Source organism: Mytilus galloprovincialis, chromosome 8 (assembly GCF_965363235.1).
Source record: "Mytilus galloprovincialis chromosome 8, xbMytGall1.hap1.1, whole genome shotgun sequence".
Taxonomy (NCBI): Eukaryota; Metazoa; Mollusca; class Bivalvia; order Mytilida; family Mytilidae; genus Mytilus; species Mytilus galloprovincialis.
Genome location: NC_134845.1, coordinates 30,314,632 through 30,323,530, shown reverse-complemented (window position 1 = coordinate 30,323,530; position 8,899 = coordinate 30,314,632).

The following is an 8,899-nucleotide window of genomic DNA, read 5'->3' as shown; positions in this document are numbered from 1 at the left end:
TTACATATAATTATTCAACCTTCAATTTACATTAAAAGATAAAAAAAAAATTTCAGCTCTCTTTTAAAATATTTTGCAACTAAATTTAATAATCCGTTAGAATTTGGTGTAAACAAAAAACAAGAGAACCTGCAAGCATAGTCTATTTCTATTAAGTCAAGCCGATAGTTTTTTTATATCTGAAAAGAAAACTAACACATAAAAAAAAGGGCAAAAGTAACCCCTAAAATTCAACATTAACATATTTTAAACAATTGAATCAAGATGCACAAAGTTTAAGCATTGGTCAGAATATAGGGTTCTTTTGTACTTTAACAATATCACAATAACAATAAAGTGACCTTAATGTTGGACAAGGTAAATGGCATGAAGCCAATTTTACCAACTTCTTTTGTATGAATGGGATAAACTGACCTTTCAATTCTCAAGGCTAAATAAGTATTTTATAGGCTAGATACAAACTTACATGTCAAGGTAGAATTGTAATATGAGTGGTATCGGTGTTTTTCAAGTCACCATAAAAACAGGTAGAACTGGCAAACCTTGTACTAAGACCTAAGTTCTTAAAAGAAATTTTACTGTGAAGCCACTGGGTAAGGGACTCCATGATCTCCATCTATAATACATAAATAGAAAAGTAGAAAAGCACTTTCAAAAAGAACATTACTTTTTAATATGAATACATTAATACATACTGTAAAGTTATGAAGAATTGACTTGTGATTCATTAAACTGATTTTCATTAGTTAATTTGTTTTTCTTCACCCCTTTTCAATACATGATATTGTTATCCTATAATTGGTAGAACCTACAATGTATACATTTTTACAATGACATAAAACTTGTCTGTTCTATTATTTAGGGTTCACCATTATATCTTTATTCTCATAAAGCCAATGCATTACATCGGTACAGAGATAACAGATACAACAATAAATATTTACAATATGTACAAAACAAGCGAGAGAGGTTACAAAAGTTACAAGCCAGGAGTACAAACACTAGTATTTATATTTTTTATAAAAGAACAAAGCTTTTTCAGAACTGGTTTTCTTGTACTTGACATAAGTTCAGAGAATTTAACTGTATTTTGCCGTTTTGTAAAATATTCAGTTAAAAACTCTTTGCGTTTTTGATGGAAAAAATTGCATTCAAATATAAAATGATATTCGTCACCTATTTGTCGATTGTTACATAGACTGCAAAAGCGGTTTTCTCTGATCACGTTTTGCCATCTTCCTGTTTCAATCGGCAGCTTAGTTAGTATTAGTCGTTCTAAATCGACAAAAAACAATAGCGTCTTTGAAGTCCAAAATATTAAAATATTCTTCGAATTCCAAGTTTTTCTTAAAAATTTTGTAGTTAATACCTTTTGGTGAATTTTGAATGAGGGAATTCCAGTTCTGAATATATTGATCTAGCAATCTCTGCTTTATAACAGTTTTTAACCATTCTTTATTAACAAAATTTTGTGACTCCCATATGTATGAGAAACCACAATCTTGAAATATTTTTTGTATAAACAGGATCCATTTTATCTGGACATTATGGTGCTCGTTCATATGACGAGAAAGTTGATATAATATGAAGGAAAACTTTGCTTGTTTACCGGATATCAAATTTGCCCAGAATAGTACTGTTCGAACTTTAATATCTATTTCGATCGGATGACGACCTAGTTCCCCGTAAACCATATAATTTGGCGTTGAGGATTTCAAGTTTAAAAGAATTTTACAAAATTTTAAATGAATCTTTTCCAGGATATCATTATTACCAAAGCCCCATATTTCGCACCCATACAATAGAATGGGCTTGATCATTTTGTCAAAAAGGTCAAGCTGACATTTAACAGAAAGCTGATACATCCTTCCTATTTTCAGGACTTCGTACATGGCTTTTAAGGCCTTATTGGATAAATATTTTTTAGTCATATTAAAGTTTCCTGTTTTAGTAAAAACAATACCCAAATAGTTAAACTGCTTTACTAACTCAATGCTTATGCCATTATAAGTAAATTGGAGATTTTTTGGCAAACGTCCCAAACCAAATACTAGGGTTTTAGTTTTGTCAACATTTACTTTCAGTTTCCAAACCTTACAATAGTCATGAAAGGCATTGAGTTGCGTCTGCAGATCCTGTGCTGTTTCGGCCAACAGCACCGTGTCATCTGCGTATAATATGATAAAAAGTTTTAGATGTATTTTTAATTCTCTTTCAAGGTCTTCTGATAAGGTTTTAAGTCCTGTAATATTTTTACTAACCAAGAAATCTTCTAAATCGTTGAAAAATAAAGAAAATAGGAAAGGTGATAAGTTTTCTCCTTGTCGTACGCCGTTGTCACAAGCAAAGTATTCTGAATTACAATTATTGTATGATATACGAGATTTAGTATCACAGTACATATTAGATATAACCTTATACATCTTACCATTTATATTATTTAACAACATTTTATAAAACAAACCATCTCGCCATACAGTGTCAAAAGCCTTCTCAAAATCTATAAAGGCACAATATAATTTCTTTTTCCTATATTTCAATAATTCAAAAAAAGAATACAAGGTAAAAATATTATCTGTAGTAGAATATTTTTGCCGAAAACCACTTTGATTTTCTTGTATTAAGGTAAACTCTTCTGAAAAATCATTAAGTCTTTTATTCAAAACTGCTGTAAATAGTTTTCCCAGACAGCTAACGATAGTAATTGGTCTATAATTCTTTGGATCTTTAGAGTTTCCTTTGTTTTTATAAATTGGTTTAATTGTACCTATAAGCCACCTATGTGGAATAAGACCTTTATCAAATATAATATTAAAAAGTTTCTCATAAATGCATAAAAACTGGTTTGATGTGGATTTTATGTATTCGTTTATAATTTCGTCTTCACCACAAGCTTTGTCATTCTTCAGTTTTTTAATAGACTGGAGAATTTCATCTTTTGAAAAAGGCGAATTTATATGTTCATTCATCTGTTCACATTGCATGGGATTGATCTCTGGAAGTTGCACATTTTTTTCATCTTCCGGTGCAGCGTTTAAATTTTTGAAAAAATCATGTAATTTTCCAATGTCAATATTGGGTTGTTTCTTTCTTTTATTCTGATTTAAAATTTTCCAATATTCTTTCGGATTTTTGCCACGCAAATTTTGAATTTTATCTGAAAGATCTTTTCTAAAGTTTCTAAATTTGCTATCGAGAATGTTTTTATACGCTTTTTCGGCATTTAACATGTCTGAATGGTTTTTAGAATGATTTTTGGACTTGAAACGTCTTTTTAATTTCCTGTAATTTTGACGTGCAAATTTACATTCCTCATCAAACCAGGGTTTATTCTTATTTCCAAAATCTCCCCTTTTCTTAGTCTGTTTTACAGTATAAGTACCAAACATTGTCTTCCCAGACTTGACAAAAATATTACACAGATCATCTATAAGTGAATTAATGATGTTCTTATTCACTACAGTTAAATCAGTATTTGTAAGTTTGTATTCAAGTTCCTCTATTTTTTCTACATCAATATTATTTTAAAAATCTTTTATCTTTTCAGAATTCCATCTTTTTATCTTCGTAAACGTATTCTTTTTACTAAAATAATCGACATTTTCCGCATGGGCAATTGCCAAGTTTTTATCACAGAAAAAAGTAATAGAGAGTGGGTTATGAACATCTGACAATAACTTACTTGAATCTAAAACTTCAAAGTCCTTAAACGTTTTCAAAAGTTCAGGAGTGCTTGTACAATAATCAACTACACTGGCATTACGACAAGTAAATCGCCCGATATTTTGATCCCTTCCCAATCTTCCATTTAGTATAAAAACCCTGTTGCCTTTGCAAAAATTTAACAGCATATTGCCATATCTATTTTTTCCTTTATCCATACTTTCCCTCTTCGTGGGAATAGACAGAGCTTCTAGAGCATTAATGGGGTTTTCGATAAAGTCAGACAAGTTATTATCACCATGTTCATCTTCATTTATAATTACAAAATCATCATCACAACCTGTCCTGGCATTAAAATCCCCTAAGAGGCATATGTAATTTGAAATGTTCGAAAAGCGTAGAAATTCTTGTTCAATCTCATTAACAGCTTCATCTGAGGAATACCTAGTATATTCCGGAGGTATGTAAACGACTCCAAAAACAACGGGTTTATCTAAATTAAATGCTTTACCGTTAACTTGAAACCACATTACATATTTACATTCTGTGTCTATTATTTCTATCATTGTCTTCAAATGTTCTTTGTAGCCAACTGTAATACCACCCGATCTCGTTTTCGTAACTTTTTTCCTGTTTTTCATTTTGAATTCATAACCGGGAAGATTTATCACATCAATGCCATCGGTTTTAGTTTCTACAAGACATACTATTTCATGATTATCTATAATGTCTTTAAATTCTGGATAATTCACGCGAGACTTTATTCCACAGCAGTTCAGGCATAAAATGTTTAGATCACTACCAGCTGAAATATTTTTTCTAGGACTGTTACATGTATCGCTACTGGTTGAAGTCGAAGCATTATAAATGTCTGAATTCGGGAGTGAGAATATATTACTGCTTTTAAAATCATTTTCAATATTCGTTTTTGTATGTTGTCTAGCTGGTTGTTCTCCGTGGCCACTCTAATATTGGTTTGGTTGTGTGTTGTTTGCATGTGTTGATGGAGAAGGTATGGAATCACTGTTTCTGAGATTTCTTCTTATAGGGCTGTTATCTGACTCAGTCCTAGCTCGTTTTGATCTCGGTGGGATTGGCGGGCTCTGGTTGGTTGCCTCAATTTTCTGTTGTGTCATTTTTGCCGGTGTTTGAGAATGTGTCTTTATTTTCTCTTCCATGTATAATTTCCTGTTTATAAATAGTTTATCCCGTACCAGGCTTGCCATTTTGCCGTCCTGTTTGGCTTTCTTTAAGATAGGATAAAGCTTTTTCCGCGCTTGTTCAATTTCAAACGGAAACTGCTCTTTAATCCCAAAAGGTTTTCCTCTAAGGTGGTAAGCACTAGAAAGCACCATTTCTAAATCTTTTCTGAATAAAAACCTTGCAACTATTGGCCTCGTTCCATTAAAGCCCTGTTTTCCAAACCGATGGGCATTTCCGAACTCTATTCGATGGTTTATTTTAAGTTCGTTTTGTAAGAAATTTCTAAGTTTTTCTTCAACATGCTCATCCTTCTGGTATTGTAGACCAGAAAATATCAGATTATTTTTCATAGAGCGACACTTTAAATCTATCAAACTTTCTTCCATTTTTTGAATAACGTTAGATTGATCAGTGACTTTTGCGGTGTTTGATTTTTTCACTTCCGATCCTATTTTTTCCATTTCCAATTTCAGCTCTTGAATTTCCTGTTTATTCCCGGTACATTGGTTGATAAGGTCGTCCACCACTGTGCTTAAACCTACAAAACTGTTCTCAGTCTGTTCGTTTCTTTCATTTATAGTTTTGACCGCGTTCTCTATTTCTTCTAGCTTGAAGGTAATTCGTTCTATTTGGTCAAATTTCCTCTCAATTTTACCCATTCTTTCCTCCATTTTTGTAAGTGTCTTTAATATTTCTACAAGAACGGTAGGTTCTGCAATTGTAGCTTCTTCATTTGAGCTATCGGAATTCATTATTTTGTTTCCAATTTAGGAAATAAGAAAAAAAGAAAAAAAGTTGGCCGTAGTTAGGCTACCATTTTGTTGAACAATAGCGTTACTAAGTGGAACAATCGAGTTCCCCTTTATGACGACGTTATTCGTTGCGTTGTTTTTTCCAACAGTCTAGGCTGAATGAATATTATAAAAATTATGGCTTTTGTGCGGTGTTTGACTGGTCCAGTCTTACCTTTTAACTCAGAATGAAATGCTGGTTAAATTTACATAGTTTTTTCATATGATACTCTCCTTCATACATGCAAGACTTGGATTTTTAACGAGAGCAAATTTCCGTATAGCCTTCTCACAACACATCCGGGTATCTCCATTCCTCAAACATAAACATATATATATATATAAAATATATCCACCATTTTTAAGGGTTAATAAGAGGATTTTTTCCACCTAATTATTTTAGATTTGACTGTAGGAAAGTTCAGGAACCACTGCAGTAATTAGTTCTTTTTTTTTTCCCCGAAAAGGCTGAAATAGCCCAGTCTTTAATATTCTGGCAAAAGATATATTTTCCAATTTAGAAATATTTAAAAAAATTGATGGTGTTCAAATAATGCATAACAAAATTTAAAAATTATTCCATAGAACTATTGGGTATAAAGTTAAGATTTCATCATATAAATGTAGGTTATATGTTATGTGTTTCATACTCTCATTAATGTAAAATTTTAAAATGTTAACATTCCTTTTTAAAAATATTTATAAAATGTCACTTTTCAGTAGTTTTGCACTCGTAGTTTATTGTACTTTTAATACTTTTTTATGAGTACTTTTTACATTGCAGTAACATAAATATTTACTGAAATAAATTTTGCACATTAACAGGCTTTTAGTTTTTATTGAAACAATTTCATGGTCTAATTGTTGAATGACTTATAATGATGATTCATTAGATGAATGCATTAGTGTTTATTATCCAGTGGCAAATATTTCATGCATATCAAGTTGAGAACATGAATATGAACTCAACCTTGTACTAGACCAACATGATGTCTTTTTAAACTGCTAGTTCTATAGGTAACAGTCCATAGGTAGACATTGCATCCTACCTGGACACACAACTCTGACTCAAAGCCAACCAGTATTTACTCTTACTCATAAATGGTGGAGAAGCAGCAAATACCAATTTTCAATAAAATTGAGAAAGGAAATGGGGAATGTGTCAAAGCGACAACAACTCTACCATAGAGCAGACAACAGCCGAAGGCCACCAATGGGTCTTCAATGTAGCGAGAAACTCCAGCACCCGTAGGCTTCCTTCAGCTGGCCCCTTAAAAAATATGTATACTATTACAGTGACTAATGGACGTCATACTAAACTCCAAATTATACACAAAAAACTAAAATTAAAAACCATACAAGACTAACAAAGGCCAGAGGCTCCCGACTTGGGACAGGCGCAAAATTACGGCTGGTTAAACATGTTTATGAGATCTCAACCCTCCCCCTATATATCTTTTTGACCAGAATATGAGCTGTTTAGAGACAACAGGAGGTAGTGGATTTGTTTGGTGCATATCTTCATAGATTATGTTGTTATACATGTATATTAACAATTTTGGGTGTTCAGATAAACCTATATAATTTTTAGCTCACCTGGCCTAAAAGGATTCAAATTCAGGGTGGTAAATATCAAATTCTCCAAAAAATGAACTTGACCTATAGCCCATTGCAAATAATTACAAATATCCACTTCTTAAAAGCTTTCAATCTAGGATAGTCCAATTTACATCAATCTTATATTCTTGTGCTTTACATGGACTGAACTATGGATTACTGGGTATTCATTAGATTTTATGGAGGAAAATGAATTGTATTTTCTCATACTTAGTTTTATGGTTTTAACAAATTCTGTACACAACCAAAACCTTGTACTTAATTTAATCATAAAAATTAAAAGAAATTATTACTCCTGAAAACATAACCTATCCGCAGTAGAAAATGATTTCTCAATGGTCCAGTACGTAATTTCTTGACAGTTCAAAATTAATATATTATTTGGGGAAAAAATGTTATTCATTCCTGATTTCATACAAACCTATTAAACAAATAAGAGTGCACAAGCTGAAATATCTGACCATGATTAATATTTTATGTTGAAAATCTTAAAGATAAAAGGTTTTACAAACAGTATCACTTAAACCCTAACATTGGTAAAGATCCATGACAATGAAGTAAAGATCAGATAAACCATACCATGCAGGCAATGTCCTACTTAAAAATCATTCCTTTCACCTAAAATATTTGACATATTGCATAAAGTATCCATGGAACAGACAAAAGCATGAAAACTTACTATTGATCAATGCGCCATTAAATGAGTTCAAGGACAGACAAACATGTATACAGTACAATCATTTCATACACCAAATGTTTAGTTGGGTTTCAGCTGTTGTCTGCTCTATGGTCTGGTTGTCTCATTTCCATTTTCAATTTTATAGAAGTTATCAAACTCAAAAAAAAAAAAAAAATAACTGATGAATCATCAATATAAGGTGAAGGCAGATATTTCAACCATACAGCACATGTAGTTGACCTACAGCATATAGGTAGTTATTAAAAAACAGGTAATTCAAATGAGAAATTAACCATGCAACTTTGACCTTGATCACTGATCCATGAAATAAGATCAAGGTCAGGCAAACCCTGTCAGATGAACATACTTCAGCTTGTACCCATGTACCAAATATAGTTATACTATTACAAATACCAGTACTCATGGACATAACTCATGTAATAATTGAGAAATTCACATAACACAATTTTTTTTAAAACGGTCATTGAACCATGGAAATGAGGTTAAAGACAATGGACATATTAAAGATGGAAACTTCATAACTTAATTCTATATAAGATTGAAGCATCCAGGTTTTCTACCCTCTGAAACAAAATTTATTAAGTTTGTACAAATAGTTAACACTGCCAGATTGTAACCCCTCTGCCTCAGAGGTGAGACAAAATAATGAGGTTGAGGAATAATAAAATTATTAAGGTACATGTATTCCAAAATTCTCAAAATTAATGTGGATGTTATGCCCAAACTAGCAAGGAATAGGATGTTTGGTGATTTTGAATTGAATTAATTTTATGATAGGTGTACAAAATATTATTGGTGGCCCAGTTACTTCCTTTTTGATGATACTTTTTTTTTTTTTATTAAAATTAATGTCAGCATTTTTTCATGCATCATTGTCCAGTATAAACAAGTTGGATACTGTGGATTCATATATTTTTGATCATCA